This window comes from Hylobates moloch, unplaced genomic scaffold (genome assembly GCF_009828535.3).
Source record: "Hylobates moloch isolate HMO894 unplaced genomic scaffold, HMol_V3 SCAFFOLD_5, whole genome shotgun sequence".
NCBI lineage: Eukaryota > Metazoa > Chordata > Mammalia > Primates > Hylobatidae > Hylobates > Hylobates moloch.
In genome coordinates, this window is record NW_026652280.1 from 64780027 (window position 1) to 64797364 (window position 17338).

At 40.7% G+C, this 17338-nt stretch overlaps 1 protein-coding gene across 11 annotated transcripts in view; it reads right to left on the reverse strand.

The window, feature by feature from the left end:
• The window catches only part of L3MBTL4 (L3MBTL histone methyl-lysine binding protein 4), a 484756-nt gene that overhangs the window by 82779 nt on the left and 384639 nt on the right, over window positions 1-17338 (reverse strand). The gene's annotated exons all lie outside the window — the stretch shown is intronic.

Below are 17338 nucleotides of genomic sequence, written 5' to 3' on the forward strand. Positions count from 1 at the left end.
CTTCACTTTTTGAGTTTCCCCCAATTTAAGCCAATGCAAATGAAAGGGTAAGGAAAGAGTGCCCTAGATCCTTTCTTTTGGATATTTCTCTTATTTGGAGTTTTGCAGATTCTCTTAGTTGACTGATATTTTAAAAATTAAGTATGCCAGTGAATTTATTAATACATTATGCACACATATACACACATACCCTCTTCCTTCCTGTTTCCTGGGCCCTAAGCCTCTCACAGTGACACTTGAAAAGTGTGGTTATCTCAAAGTCGCTTCATGCTGGGTAAGCTTCCTCCTTTCTAGAAAAGGGTCAAGTGTCTTTGAAACTAAATTCCAGTGCCTGGCTAACCAATGAGTTTGTACCAATATCTAGAACTAGAATTAATAGTTGGTTATGATACTGCTGATTGAAATACTAAAATAAATAAAAGTATCTGAAAAATTAGATAATGAAACAAAACTTACAGTAATAAAAATAACACAATGTTCATTAGCTTAAGTAATACGATTATCGAGAATGTCAGGATAGCAGGAAAAGTTATGTATTTTCAAAAAATCACTTTCAAATATTAAACTTTTTCCATTCTCTCCCTTTCAACTTATAAGAGTAACGCATGTACAGTAGGAAACATGAGAAATTTCAAAAGGCCAGAAGAATATAGAAAGAAATTAAAAATACTTGGAATCTTACTTCTCAGAAATATACCCTGCAAGGTATTTTGAATTGTACTTCATTTTTTTTTCCTGTGCAAATAAATAAATAAACTTTTAAAAATTCAACACAAGAGATCACATTAAAGATTTCCTCTAAACCAGTGGTCTTTCAACCAGAGGCAATTTTGTCCCCTTCATCCTGGAGATATTCAGCAATATCCAGAAGCACTTTTGGTTGTCACATCTTGGGGTGGGAGGGTTGCCTCTGGCATCTAGTGGGTAGAAGCCAGGGATGCTGCCATATATCCTGTTCCAACAATTAAGAATTATCTGACCCAAAATGTCTATAGCGTTGGGATAGAGATATCCTGCACCAATCCATTACAGAACCAAAAACTTTACTAATTACCGTCTACTCCATACTGCAAACAATTATTGAGTACCTGCCATGGGTCTGTATATACAAAGATAAATATAATTCAGTCCCATCTCTATTAAGTGTGGGTGATAGACAAGTATATAAACCTAAATGAGTAAACTTTTTACTCACATCTCTTTTGAGACAAAGAGTCCTTTGAGTGGCTTAAGTCGCTCAGTGCCTGAAACTTCCATCTCAAGGTTTATGAAAAGAACCTACATTAGTCCTAGTCTGAAAAAGAGAGACACCTGAAGGTGGCAAGCCCCTAAACCATCCTATTCTTGGATCCACTCGACCCTTATCCTGCCATTCCCACGGCTGGCCTTCTGCTCTCCACTCTCAGTTGTAGGGTCACAGGGGAAGAGATTAAGTCAACATAATAATATATTTACAAATCACATAATTTCTATAAAATTTGAGTTGTTTTTTGCCTTGATTCATAGAATTTAAAAAAGTAAAACAAGAACAACAGCAAAACTTGTGATCTGTTTAGAAAATGTGTCACAAAGAAATAGCAGTGGCTGACACTTTTGACAGATTCCCAGTCAGGAGTCAGGGGTTGTGCTGTTTCACCTCTATCACCTTATTCAATCCTCCCAACCTGAAAAGATGCATGGCTGGCCCCAAATCTCAGCAAGGACACTAAGGTCTGGAGATGGGGGCGGACTGCCTGGTACATGCCGTCTATCAGTGGTGGAACCAGGAGATCCCTGTCATTGGGCCTGCAGCTGTGGAGCCAGCTGCTTCTGGATTTACCTTACTGCCCAGGTCAGCACGCTGCAGAGTGATTCTCAGGCCATGCCCACTACACCTGCCATCTCCTCTTCACCAACTCACTTCCAACAGGTGAGCACCCATTGGGGTCTTCAATGGATTGCCCCCCTGCCCAGTTATTCCAACCTATTAATCTTCTTTCTTCATTGTCCTTTTCTTCAGCTTAGGCTGAAATTGACTTTTTTTTTTTTTTGTCTTGCATATGCTCCACATCCCCTTATTTCTCTATCTTTTCTTTGTAATCATTTGGCCAAAATGGCAGTCTGGAAAAGCCTCACTACCTGCTTTTCCTGTGCGTGCATAGGCTGTCATGAAGGCAGAATGTGTCCACCAATGGTTCCTGCTCACCAAGCTCAGAGAGGTCCAGCACTCGCAGCCATGCTATACCCTTGCTTTGGTTTACGTGCTTTTCTATGCGCCCGGTGGACTGTTTCATTCTTCTTTTATTTTTTTTTAGATGGGGTCTCACCCTGTTGCCTAGGCTGGAGTTCAATGGCACAACTGTGGCTTATTGCAGCCTCAACCTCCCAGGCTCAAGTGATCTTCCCATCTCAACCTCCTGAGTAGCTGGGACTATAGGTGTGTGCCACCATGCCTGGCTAATTTTTTTTTGTATGTATGGGGGTCTCACTATGTTGCCCAGGCTGGTCTTGAACTCTTGGCTTCAAGTGATCCTCCTGCCTTGGCCTCCCAAAGTGGTGGGATTATGAGCATGAACTACCGCCCAGCCATCTGTGAATCATTTCAAACTTCCACTTCCTTCAGTATTCCCATACAGGTTTCCCCAACTGCCATACCTCCCCAAGCCCTCCCCACAGAGGATGTGGCCTCATGCTTTACAGAGAAAATAGAAGCCACCAAAGTGAGATACCTCACTAATTCAAAGTTTACAGAAGCCGTTCCTCCTTCCACCCCAGGTTGATCCCATCTCTTGAGTTGTCTCAGAAACCTTATGACCTCAATAACCCTTCTGTCTTGGGTAAGTTCAATCTCTCCTCACCAGGATCCTTCCCATTGACACTGGGACACTCCTAAGTGCCTTCACTTACAAAACACACACACATACGTGCACACACATAGACACATACACACACACACACACCAAGCACGTAAATCCACACCTGCCTCCAGTCCTCACCCTCTCTCCCCTGAACTTCTCAGCCACTTCCATACCTCCCACCTACCTCACCCTCAATCACTCAATCTGACCCATGACTCCACCACAGCTTTCACTAGTGTCCCCAAAGACCTCAATGTTATTCAATCCAACACGATGTGTTTTCTGTCCCATGTGAGCCCTCAGCATTGTCCAGTACTGAGACCTCTTTTTCCTCTACCTTTTTCTCTTGGTACTTGGGAAACAGTGGCCTTTGCCTCTCCTCCTGCCTTTCCAGTCAAACTCTTCCTCCTTTGGCCAAGCCTTTGGGTGTTAATCTCTCAGGTCTTAGGTCTGGGCCTTTCTGGAACACCCTTTGGCTAAGCAATCACATCCAGATGCAGGAGTTCAACTGCCACCTCTGTGCACACTATCCACAAATGTTAATCTCCCGCTCAAACCTCACTTTGGAGGTTCTGACCCATATCCTTGCTACTTGACATTTCCTCTTGGCTTTCTCAAAGGACTCAAAATGGTACATATTAAGACGTAACTCAATATTCTCATCCCTTCTCCTGCTGTCTCCAAATCCCAAACCTAATCCTTTTCAAGCTTCCTTATCTTAGTGAAAAGCACCCCTATCTATTCAGTTGTCCAAGCCATCCTTAATACTTCCTGTCTCACACCCCCATTATCCAAGGGGGATGCTCACCTCTGAAATACATCTTGAATGTATCCTTTTCATCTTTTCTATACCACTGCACAAGTCTGAGCATCATCACCTCCATCCTAGGACACTTCAGTGGGTTTCTAGCTGATCAGTGTGTATCTGTTCTGTCCACTCCCTGATCATTTACTCTCTCTGCTTTAAACTTGTGGATGCCTCACCACTGTATTCAGAACAAAGGCCAGACTCTCCCTGTCTCGGTTCAACTTGAGACTTGCTCTCCTCACAGCCACTCACTCTCTCCCCACAGCCAGTATTCCAGGCCTGGGATTCTACTGTTCACCTTGACAGGCCATGCATGCTGCTCTCCGTGCTAGGCTCTTTCTTCCCTCCCCAGGCCTCATCACCTTCTGCTCATCCCTTATATCTTAGATCAGATATCACTTCCTCCAGCAATTTCATCTCACTTCCTCAATTATATTAAATATCTTTGGAATAAATAGGCTCTTAAGAGCCTCCTATGCAATCTTCATTATAGCACTGCCACAGGTGCAGGTTGACGTCTTTCAATACGGTCATTCGATTAATCTATCTGCCCCACTAGAATGTAAGATTCAGTGAAGACAGGTTCGATACCTGGTTTGGGTAAGCAATGTACCCCAATGCCTAACACAGTACTTAATAAGTAGTAGATTATCTATAAATGTTTATTAAATAAATGAATGAATGAGCTCCAATACTTGTGCTCTTAACCACAATGCAAATAGAGATCTACGTTTTTGAGTTAAATTACAGGAAAATGACTTTTTAAATCTCACTTCTAATGACTAGGATTTTCCAAAGCTTTTCCACTAAAAAAAATTCACTTCTGTATTTCTTTCCTTTGACTTCACTACAGTTTGGTTGACTGTCTGAAATTCAGCGTTGCACACAGGGTACTTGCTCCATAAAATGTATGTTGAATGGCTGAGCAAAAGGCTTGAGTAAAAGGATCCTTTAGTAGGTTCATTATTTTATAATGTACATTCATTGAATCAAAGTTTAAATATGAATGTCTTCTCAAGAGCATTAGTAAGGGATAAGTACTTTTGTTTTTAGGGGACCTTGGGAGTAGGCAAGATTCTGAATTGTGTTAGGAATATAGGTGCTCAGATGACTGCTTTAGGAATAATCTGTATAAAAATGTGCTAAAAGAACATTAATATTGATATACAGCACTAGTTCTCTGAAGCAAAGTGAAAATACATCGACGATTCATTACCCTATGATGAAAATACACATCTTTCATTTGAGTCTGTGTTCATGCCATGGTCACAAACGGATGTGGTGGGGAATTGCCCTATCTATGTCTTTTTTTGTCTCAAACTGGCATATAAGAAGGTGTTTCTCAAGTAGAGTTAACTAACATTGGAGACTCCAGCCTCTGCTGCCAAACAGGACACTAGCCAACATGCTGGCTTCCATGGTGAATGAGAAGTAGAGGTGTTGGTGCCAGTAGCCAGCCATGAGTTGTGTGGGCCTATGAAGGTTATCTACACTCTCTGCACTGCAATTTCTCCATGGTTAAAAGAAAAGAAAAAGAAAGGGGAAAACAGGAAGGGGACAAAGAAGAAAAAGAGGAAGAGGAGGAGGGGAAGAAAAAAATATAAGTCATCTTGGAGAGCTGTGGGAATAAGCACCATGAAGCCTAGCACAGAAGAGGTCTGCCCTGCCTTCACCATGTCTTCTTCCCATCCTTAAGTGGTTTATTAGAAGAGTAACTTGTGAACCTAAAGACCATAGAATTTTGCTTTCAAATAACTAAACTATGTTTTCCAGTTCAACTCTCCACAATCTATTTTCCTATGCATTTACTTTACATCTCCCCAGAAGACTTACTAAGGGTCTTAATAAGCCCTCAGGCCACCTGCTGGTGGACAATAGTTCTAGCTGACAACCACCACTATAGCTCATAAGCCTTGCATCCTTCTTTTCCTTCCTTTCTCCATTTTTCTGACTAGTGCTTGGAAAAGAAGAGAGCAAAAACAATAGTGGCTTTGCAGTTTGTATTATTAAAGTACAGTTTCAGAAAAGTAACTTTGCACCAGATCATATACAGAGGGAACCCCATCAGGCTAACAGCAGACCTTTCAGCAGAAACCTTATGAGCTAAGAGGGATTGGGAGCCTACTTTCAGCACTCTTAAGTAAAAGATATTTCAACCAAGAATTTCATATCTCACCAAACTAAGCTTCAAAGGCAAAGAAGAAATAAAATCTTTTCCATATAAGCAACTGCTAAGGAATTTGTTGCCTCTAGACCAGCCTTACAAGAGATCCTTAAGAAAGGTGTATTAATCCATTTCCATGTGGCTGATAAGGACATACCTGAGACTGGGCAATTTACAAAAGAAAGAAGTTTATTGCACTTACAGTTCCACATGGCTGGGGAGGCCTCATAATCATGGTGGAAGGCAAGGAGGAGCAAGTCACATCTTACGTGGATGGCAGCAGGCAAAGACGGTTTGTGCAGGGAAGCTCCCATTTTTAAAACCATTAGATCTCATGAGACTCACTTACCATCATGAGAACAGCATAGGAAAGACCTGACCCCATGACTCAGTCACCTCCCACTGGGTCCCTTCCACAACATGTGGGAATTCAAGATGAGATTTGGGTAGGGACACAGCCAAACTACATCAGAAGCCTACACGTGGAAATTAAAGAACAATATCTTCTATCACAAAAACACACTTATGTACATAGCCCATAGACCCTAAAAAGCAACCACACAATAGGAACTACAAAGCAACCAGCTAACAACTTCGCAGTAGGATCAAAATCTCATATATCAATATTAACCCTGAATGCAAATAGTCTAAAACTCTCCACTTAAAAGGCACGGAGTTGCAAATTGGATAAAGAAACATGGTAATTCCATCTGCTGTCTTCAAGAGGCCCATCTGACACATAATGACACCTACAGAATCAAAGAAAAGAGGTGGAGAAAGATCTATCATGCAAGCAGAAAACAAAAATAATATAAGAATAGCAGAGGTTGTTATTCCCATATTAGATAAAACAGACTTTAAACCAACAACAGTTAAAAAAAAAAAGTGGATGGCAAAGTATCACATAATGATAAAGAGTTCATGTCAACAAGAAGACTTAGCTATCCTAAACACATATGCACCCAACACTGGGGCACCCAGATTCATAAAACAACTACTTCTAGACCTACAGAAAGACTTACACCATCCCACAACAGTACTGGAGGACTTTAACATGCCACTGACAGCATTAGACAGATCATCAAGGCAGAAAACTAACAAATAAATTCTGGACTTGAATTTGATACTTGACCAAGTAGACCTAATAGGCATCTACAGAATACTCCACCAATCAAAACAGAATATGCATTATTCTCATTTGCACATGGAACACATTCCAAGATAAACTACATGATTGGCCATAAAGCAAGTCTCAATAAATTTTTAAAAAAATAGTAATCATACCGACCGTACTCTCAGACAACAGTGGAATTAAAATAGAAATCAATACCAAGATCTCCCCAAACCACACATTACATGGAAATTAGAAAACTTGCTCCTGAATGACTTTTAGGTAAATAACAAAACTAAGGCAGAAGTAAAAAATGTCTTTGAAATAAAAGAAAACAGAGACACAACATACCCAAAGCTCTGGGAGGCAGCACAAGCACTGTGAAGAGAAAAGTTTATGACATAAATACTTACCTCAAAAAGTTAGCAAGATCTCAAACTAACAATCTAATATCACATCTAGAGGAACTAGAAAAACAAGAATAAACTAACCCCAAAACTAGCAGAAGAAAAGAATTGACTAAAATCAGAGCAGAACTGAAAAAAATTTAGACCCAAATATACATACAAAGAATCAACAAATCCAAAGTTAGTTATTTGAACAGATAAGCAAGATTGATAAACAGCTAGCTAAATTAACAAAGAAACAGAGAAAATACAAATAAGCCCAACCAGAAATGACATAGATGACACTACAACCAATCCCACAGAAATACAAAAAATCCTCAGAGACTATTATGAACATTTCTATGCACACAATCTAGAAAATCTAGGGGAAATTGATATATTCCTGGAAACAACCTCCCCAGATTGAATCAGGAAGAAATTGAAACCTTAAACAGACCAACCTTTAGTCCCAAAATTGAACTGGTAATAAAAACCTTACCAACCAAAAAAAGCCCTGGAGAAGATGGATTCACAGCCAAATTCTACCAAATGTACAAAGAAGAGCTAGTACCAATCCTACAGAAGTGATTCCGAAAAATTGAGGAGGAGAGACTGACTCTTCCCTAACTGATTCTACACAGCCAGCATCACCCTGACACCAAAATCTGGCAAAAACACAATGAAAAAAAGATTTCAGGCCAATATCTCTGATAAATATAGACACAAAAATCCTCAGTAAAATACTAGCAAACTGAATCCAGCAATACATCAAAAAGTTAATTCACCAGAATCAAGTAGGCCTCATTCCTGGGATGCAAGGTTGGTTCAACAAATGCAAATCAATAAATGTGATTCACAGCATAAACAGAATTAAAAACAAAAATCATATGATCACCTCAATAAATGCAGAAAAAGTCTTTGATAAAATCCAACATCCTTTCATGTTAAAAACCCTCAACAGACTAGTCATCAAAGGAAAATACCTCAAAATAATAAAAGCCATCTGTGACAAACCCACAGCCAACATCCGAATGGGCGAAAGCTGGAAGCTGGAAGCATTCTCCTTGAGAACTGGAACAAGACAAAGATGCCCACTCTCACCACTCCTATTTAACATAGTACTGGAAGTCCTAGCCAGAGCAATCAGGCAAGAGAAAGAAATAAAAGGCATCCAAATAGGAAAAGAAGAAGTTAAATTATCTCTCTTTGCTGACAATATGATTCTACACCTAGAAAACCCTAAAGACTCTACCAAAAGCCTTCTAGAACTGGTAAACAACTTCAATAAAATTTCAGGATACAAAAACCAATGTACAAAATCAGTAGCATTTGTACACATCAATAATATTCAAGCTAAGAGCCAAATCATTTCCAATAGCTACAATAAAAATAAAATAGCTAGGAGTACCTAGGAGGTGAAAGATCTCTACAAAGAACTACAAAACACTGCTGAGGGAAATCATACATGACATAAACAACCGGAAAAACATTCCGTGTTCATGAATTGGAAAAATTAGTATCATTAAAATGGCCATACTGCCCCAGGCAATTTACAGATTCAATACTATCCCTAGCAAACTACTAATGTCATTTTTCACAGAATTAAAAAATATAATTCTGAAATGCATTTGGAACCAAAAATAGCCCAAATAGTCAGAGGACCCTTACGCAAAAAGAACAAAGTTGGAGGCATCACACTACCCAACTTCAAACTATACTATAAGGCAACAGTAATCAAAATACCATTGGCTGGGCATGGTGGCTCACATCTGTCATCCCAGCAATGTGGGAGACCAAGGCAGGTGGCTCACTTAAGGTCGGGAGTTCAAGACCAGCCTGGCCAACATGATGAAACCCTGTCTCTACTAAAAATAAGCCGGGTGTGGTGGCGGGCACCTGTAATTCCAGCTACTAGGGACACTAAGGTGGGAGAATTGCTTGAACCCAGGAGGTGGAGGTTGCAGTGAGCCAGATCACACCACTGCGCTCCAGCCTGGGCAACAGAGTAAGACTCCATCTCAAAAAACAAAAAACAAAAAACAAACAAAAAAAAAAACAGCATGGTATGGTACTGGTACAAAAACAGACACATAGACCAATGGAATAGAATAAAGAACCCAAACATAAAGCTGTACACCTCCAGCCATGTGATCTTCAACAAAGTGAACAGAAACAAGCAATGGGGAAAACACTTCATTCAATAAAGCTGGGATAGCTGACTAGCCATATGCAGAATGAAACTAGACCACCGCATTTCACCATATGCAAAAATTAACTCAAGATGGATTAAAGATTTAAATGTAAAACCTCAGCATGGTGGTTCACACATGTAATTCCAGCACTTACGGAGGCAGAGGTGGGGGGATAGCTTGAGCCCAGGAGTCTGAGACTTGCCTGGGCCACATAGGAAGACCCCATTCTTCAAACAAAAGAAAAAAAAAGACAAAATAGAAAAGAAACCTAGAAGAAGACCTAGGAAACACCATTTTCTGAATATTGGCCTTGAATTTGACTAAAAAGCAATTGCAACAAAAACAAAATCTGACAAGTGGGACTTAATTAAACTAAGGAGCTTCTGCACAACAAAAGAAATTATCAATAGAGTAAACAGACAACCTACAGAATGGGAGAAAATATTCTCATACTGTGCATCCAACAAAGGTTTAATGTCCAGAATCTATAAGTAACTTAAACAAATCAACAAGCAAAACCCAAATAACCCCATTAAAAAGTAGGCAAAATGCATAAACAGACATTCCTCAATAGAAAATATACAAGTGCCCATCAACAGTGGATTGGATAAAGAATATCTGGTACCTATATACCATGGAATACTATGAAGCCATAAAAATGAAATCATATCTTTTGCAGCAACATGGATGTAACTGGAGGCCGTTATCTTAAGTGAATTAACACCAGAACAGAAAATCAAATACTGCATGTACTTGGTTATAAGTGGGAGCTAAATATCACCTACTCATGGACATAAAGGTGGCAACAATAGACACTGGAAACTAGTAGAGGGAGGAGGGAGGAAAGGGGGCAAAGGTTGAAAAAGTAACTGTTGGGTGTTATGCTCACTACTTGAGTGATGGGATTATTCACACCCCAAACCTCAGCATCATGTAATATACCCACATAACAAACCTGTACATGTAATGCTTGAATTGAAAATAAAAGTTGAAATTATTTTGGAAAAGGAAAGTAACTGCACACAAAGCTCAATTTGTAATTGCATAGAGCACACCTGTGCAATTCTCTCATGTTCTTTATTTGTTAATACAAATTTTTAACTGATCAGGATGTGAGCTAGCAAAATGCTATCGCAAAACATAGGTGAGAGTTCAGGAAGGCAGTAAATACAGGATGTTGAATATTATAAGTAAGAAATTACCCACAATACTCATGCTACTCAATTTGGCATAATAAGAGGCCAAACTTTTTCAGAGAAAAATTATAAAGTGACATAGTGACAATGTGACATGGGAGGGCACTGGGTCAAAAAATGGCCGCAAAGTTAATTATCTGTATCCCTTTCCTCTGGATAAAGAACTTGCATAATCTGACTTCTCACCAAATCCTGTTCTCCCCTCATACTCTCCCACACTATGTCGGGGAAACGCTTTAGGACCACATAAAATCCTGGCTGATTTAGCTTTATCCTTTTCCTTTAAATAGAAACTGTAAAAATTAGTTACATTCACCATTCTGAAAAGCAATTAACCTTGTAGACTTTATAATAATAAAAATATTAATAAATTCACTGTGTAATTTTTACAATTTAAGAGCAAAGTTCCATAGTCATTATAAATGGTTATACCCTCTATTATTACCTGTGCACAATAATTTCTAAAGTATATAATTTAGGGCGACTCAACAAAATCAATGCCTAATATTTTCCAAAATGCAAATATAATCTGACGCCAGTGTGCTCCAGTGTGCTCTCATATTTGCTACTTGAATAAAATTCACTAGCTACATGGGCTGCTGCTGTGAAGTGTATGACTTCTGTTTTTTAATGGCATTTTTTTTCTTCTTCGCTTAGGGAAATAGCATGGGTCTGAAATGAGTTCTGGAGAGAGAGAGACAAAGCTAAGGGGGGAATTTTTTTTTCCTCCCAGCTCATAATGGGAAAAATAGAATAAGAAGTAAATTTTGTTGTAGAATGTGTATTGATCTACTCTTAATGTGCTACATACTGAAGAATTCTGGACATGTGGTATCAACACAGTTTGTGATCCTGTTTTTCTCTGGCCTCAGGTCTCCGGGGAAGCAGATGTGAGAGGTGCTGGTGGCAGCTGCTGCCAGATCAGTGCTAGGCTGCAAGAGCCTGTGATGTTGATGCATGGACACCTTCTCAGCCTGAGAGAGGCACATCCCGCAGAACTCCTTTTGCTAGTATTCCACACTGTGTCTTTAGTGTATGCTAGTCAACAGAACACAGAGCACCAGGCTAACTTGGTTGCCAGTCCAGAAGGATCCTGACTAAAATTCTGCCAACTCTGGGGCAATGAGATGCCGCTGATTGTCATGACAGTCTGCATGAATATCTCCATTCAAGAATAAGGCAGCAGGCCGGGCGCGGTGGCTCACGCCTATAATCCCAGCACTTTCGGAGGCTGTGGTGGATGGATCACCCGAGGTCAGGAGTTCGAGACCAGCCTGGCCAACATAGTGAAACCCTGTCTCTACTAAAAATACAAAAACTAGCCGGGCATGATGGCACGTGCCTGTAATCCCAGCTACTCAGGAGGCTGAGGCAGTAGAACCGCTTGAACTTGGGGGGTGGAGGTTGCAGTGAGCTGAGATCATGCCATTGCATTCCAGCCTGGGCATCGCAGCAAGGCTCTGTCTCAAAAAAAAGAAAAAAAGAAAGAAAGAAAGAAAAATAAAAAAGAAGAAAAGAATAGGGCAGCAAGCTTGATTTGCTTTCCTTGGTAGGACAGATTCAGTGGATGAATTCGGCCCTTTCTTCAAAATGTCGCCAGTGGATTAGACGTGTTCTGTGACTGTGGTGGAGACAGTGACTGTGGCCCTGGGTGGAACCACCACCTTCCTGTATTTGTGGGGCTGTCTGAGGAGGTGGTGCCTGTGCTAAGGGAAGGTTTCCTCCTCGGAGTGGTGAGCTGTGTTCATGGACCCTGGCATCGTAAGGGCCTATTTTTCAGCATGGCATTCACTACATTACCTTAAGAATTTTTGGCTTGGCAGGATGAGTGTTAATAGTGGGGGAGAACTGAAAGTGGCCGTTGTGGGGCTGGAACAGATATCACAGAAAACACCAGAGGAGTCTTGTGAACTTTCCCATCAGTAGAGACTCTGTCTCATTCAACACTGATGGTATGTCTTGGCTATTGAGCTCTGAGGAGTTTCCCTTGCAGTTTCCCTAATACCGATTGTTCGGTGAGAACATTTCTACTTTAGAAATGGGTTTTTTGAAAAGCAACTGGAGGCAGCTCCAAAGGCTTTGTAAGAACTTAGAGAAACATTTAGTAATGACTAAAAATTTCCTTCAAATCGACTTCATAAGCATTTTCTCTTTGACGTTTTGATTTTTAAATTATGAATATACATAGGTACTGATAGCATGCTACCAACTGGAAATTCCTATTAACTGGCATGGTGGCATGGATAAATACAATTTAAAGTGATGCTAAAACAATGGCTCTGAAGTTAAGTCTACAGAGTGCTTTCTGAATCACAAAGCAATACAAATATGTTCAGCATTTTTCAGTATCAAATTAATTACACACTTTCAGAATATGACAGTTTATATACCGCTACCTTTTAATAAAGCAATATATTGGATTGTAATAACTATGAATCAGTACCTACTCCCTGCCAGTTGCTGGCTACCGTGAACAGTGGGGCTTACTGCACTTCTACGCCTCTTGTGGAATAACAAATATCAGTCTTCAAACATTTAAGCAAATGCAAATAAAGGTCAAATATCCTTGTTTGCCCTTTGCAGCTGAAAGGGCAAGTTACACAATTCTTATGTATTTTTCCATCTAATCTTCTGAGGAAAGAAAGAGAATCTGAATTTACGTTTTGCAAATGGCTCACTTTTTCTTACTTTGCCAATAGTGGAGAATTTTGTTTCAAGACTCAGTGCGTTAGTAGGCTAATGGACATAAAGAATTCCAACACTGCTAGTTCTTAGGGAAAGAACAGGCCAACAAAATGGAAAATGTACTGCAGGGGACAAAATCGTGCTATACAAATGGAGCGCTGCAAATCCCTAAACTACAGTGCACACTTGTTGGCAAGGCAGAAACATTCACAATTCAGAGGATTCCAACAGTACGTCCCGTTAATTTGTATTTCCCAGAACAAATTTATCATTTGGAAGAACAAGTCCAATAAACAAACGTGATTATCAACCAGTCCTTGTTCATTGTGTTTTTCTATTTTTAAATGGTAGAAGGAGTGTCATGCATTTCCAGCTAGTGTTGGCTCTTCACAATACACTATGCTAAGACAGTAAGACAATTTCTAATCTAGTTAGGTGTGTTAGTAAAGCATCTGCTTGCATAGCTAAAATATAAATTTGTGAAGGCAATAAACATAGAGAAAGAGGCAAGGGACTTGGTTTCAGAAATGCTACAAAATTCACTCAGTACTAAGTTTCCACTGTAGGACTGGAACTGGGTTAGACTAAGAGGATGCGAAAATAAGTGAAGATTTCCTGCTTATGAGAATGTGAAAGTTGCTGGTACCAAAATGGAGTCGCTTATGTCCCAATCCTAATGAAATGGATACAGGAGGCCATGAAGGGAAGGCCCTCATGCACATTTGTCTGATAACTGGTACTATCACAAAAGACTGCCAACACCACAACCTTCACAAAGGCCCTTGCAACCTTGCACAAAGATTACTTCTATGAGGATGCCTGCTCATTAACAGCCTGTTCACTAATAGACTGACTCACCCTTGTTATTAATCCTCGTAGCCAAGGATAGTTGCTTCAAAACAACGAATGCAACTGCCCTCCTTTCCCCTTTAAAAACCTTGCCTTCCTTTGCTTCTCTGGTTGCGCCTATGGTCCACCGCAGCATGCGTATCCTAATGACAATCTCTTGCTATTCCCCAGTAAACTCTTTCTTTGGAGAGCTTGTCTCCCTCTGTTGTTATTTTAAGTTGATGGGAAGTTCACAGTCTAGTGGGCACATAAATGATATGTTCAATAAAGGCAGATGAACTAAATATGTGAAAAGTGACTGAAAAAAATCATGGCGTGCAAATGCTTTCGCAAAGTCTAATTGACATGCTTGGGTTAAGTTCTATACTTCAGAATGTATAAAAGACATTTTTTGCCTGTTTTCGCCAGGTGCTAGCAAACACAACACCTCTCTTCTGATGTTGCTCTTCAAGTCCCTCTGCTTCTTTCCTACTTGGGAGATAAAGTCTCTCAATGCTTTTGTGTGTTTGTCCATTCTTAGTGATAACATCTTCCCCACTAAAGACTCTCCAAACTCCATCTTTACAGCACTGTAGATCTTAGGTGCAAAACTGATGGACTGAGACAACTGACTCAGCCTGCATCGCCACAATTTCTTTTTCTTGGCAAACAGACTGTCTCATACATTGCTGTCACTTAAGTCCCCCAAAGTGCCCACCGGCTCACATTAGGAGGCAATGCAGGGTGGCAGTCCAGTACAGGCTGTGTAGTAAATCCTGGATTCAGTCCCCGGCTCTATCCCTGAGGTGTGGAGTCAGGGGTATGAGATTCAATTCCTGTACCTTAGTTTCCTCTCTCTGTGAGAATATCAAATCAGATACTCCCTTCAGGGGTTTAGCACACTCAGTACTCTTACTGCCAGTGAATGGAAACACTTAGCAAACATCCTTCTTTTCTTCCCAGGCCCTCTGCCCTTGCCGCCGCCCCTTCCCTGACACTTCATTCCCTTCATCCTTTGGATCTGGGCCATGTCACTTTCCCAGAGACAGGCCCTGACCTCCCAGCCCTGTGCTGCACTTGCCTGGCACTTATCTCGGCTGTAACCTCAAACAGATTAACGCTTCGCCACAGAGCTCCACGACAGTTCAGACCAGCGCTGCTGTTATTTACTGTGGTATGGCCTGTGCCTAGAATAATGCTGGGTATGTAAAGAATATGTGCTGGATGAACCCGTGAATGACGCTGGGACCACAGACACGGTTCTGTGGAAATGCCACAAGGCCCCTGCATGGCTAGGGAGGCGGCACCACGCCACTGGGCTTCAGGCTCTTTTCCCTTTCCATGAAGCTGAGCTTCCCTCTGCTTCACTTACAGGTTACTACACATGAATCCACTGGAAGACACTAAAATACAGTTGAAAACACCTGGTTTTAAGACTCGTTCAGAGGAATTGCACCTTTAACCTCAGGAATCTGAGTCAGTATGACTTAATACTGAGGTATGACAGATACCTTAGTGCTGTCCATTTGGAGAAGCAAGTCAAATTGCATCTCATGCCTATTTTCAGTGACTAGTTATATCATCCTGAGTTACATATGAAAGAGAAACCATTTTAGCCATCCCAACTTCTCTTACGAATTTCCTAGACGTTCATGATGTTTAAAGATATTTTAACCTTTGGCACCACGAAGCCCCCCAAAGAAAATTTCTGATATTTTGGACATTCATTCCCAGATTAATTTATATTGTTAATGGCATCTGGTATTATGACCATGTTCACTTTGCTCAGACCTCATTATCTTTCAAATCACTAGGCTTAAAATTTGTCAAGGCTGGGACAGAGGTGTAGGGTTCTATGCCCTGACCCTTAAGAGGAAGAACCATTCACCTGACCAGATATATTTGAAAGTAAGTTTTCTTCGATAGTATGTTAAAGGCACAGATTGATTGATTGATTGATTTTGTTGGGGCAATCTAGACAGCTTGGTCAGCAAAGGTTTTTTATATTAAGGCTAAACAGAAAACAACGCTCAAACAAGAGTTACAACTTTGAAAACTTGTTATTCTCCAACCCTCATGTTGATAGAAGTGATTTTAAAAATCATCTTTTGATATAAAATATAATAAGGAAACAATTAAAAACCTCTGTAATTTAGCCAAGTGCAAAGCATCATCTGACAGTGGTCCAGGGGAAGGGGTGCCCAGTGCCAGAGAAACAGTGACTGAGTTGGAATGCAGATTCTCAGACCCCCAGGGAAGGATCCTTCCACTATACTTCATGATATGTATATGAATCACAGACGACTAAGCTTTTGTCTTCAGCCTCTTCTCTGTATACGGGGACTTTGTGTTTATTTTTAAAGCATACCAATATCAACTGTGAACCACAATCTAATCACTATGCAAGTGGCTATAAGGCGATGACCTCAAAGGTGCACTGGTCAGCCAGGCGGAAAACGCCTCAGTGTTTCGGGGGAGTGGTGGTTTCCTCTACTTTGTTTTAAAGCATGGCTTTGGGTTGGTATGTCCATATTTCATTAAACTAAAAGGAATCTGGGCCGTAAAATTCATTAACAGTGAGACAGCGATTCTGTCATTTCCAAGAAGAAATTTCTGGCCAAGCAGAAAGGCATTCTTCTTAAGAAAAAAGACACTGTCATTAAACAGAACAAGCATGTCAGAGACACTGAAATGGCTTTTGCCTTTGGACTTCAATGCCAATCTATTCTGCACAAAGAAAAATTCTCAAAGTTTCGGCAGAAGTTTGCTTTTGTGTTTGAGCAAGAACTCAGCAGTAGTCAGATAGGAAGCGAAAGTCACTGCATCCTGAGCACACACACCACATGGGCCCCTGCTGGGCACGAGGCACTGGGAGGAGGCTCCCTCTGAATTGTTATTAGTCTACTTCCAATGAATTTATGGAGAAATGTCTGAGTGCTGGTCAGACCTTTATATATAGCGTGCCTTATTTTTAATGCCCTTTCTTATCCACTCAGCTGCTTTGAGAGGTAGAGAAAGGCTCTCTATGCGACAGGCAAGGAGACTCAGGCCCACCCCCAGGGCTCAGCCACAAAGCGAGTTTGTGGCTGGGCTTAAAGTCAAGTCTCTAACCCTACTTCTAATGGCACTTT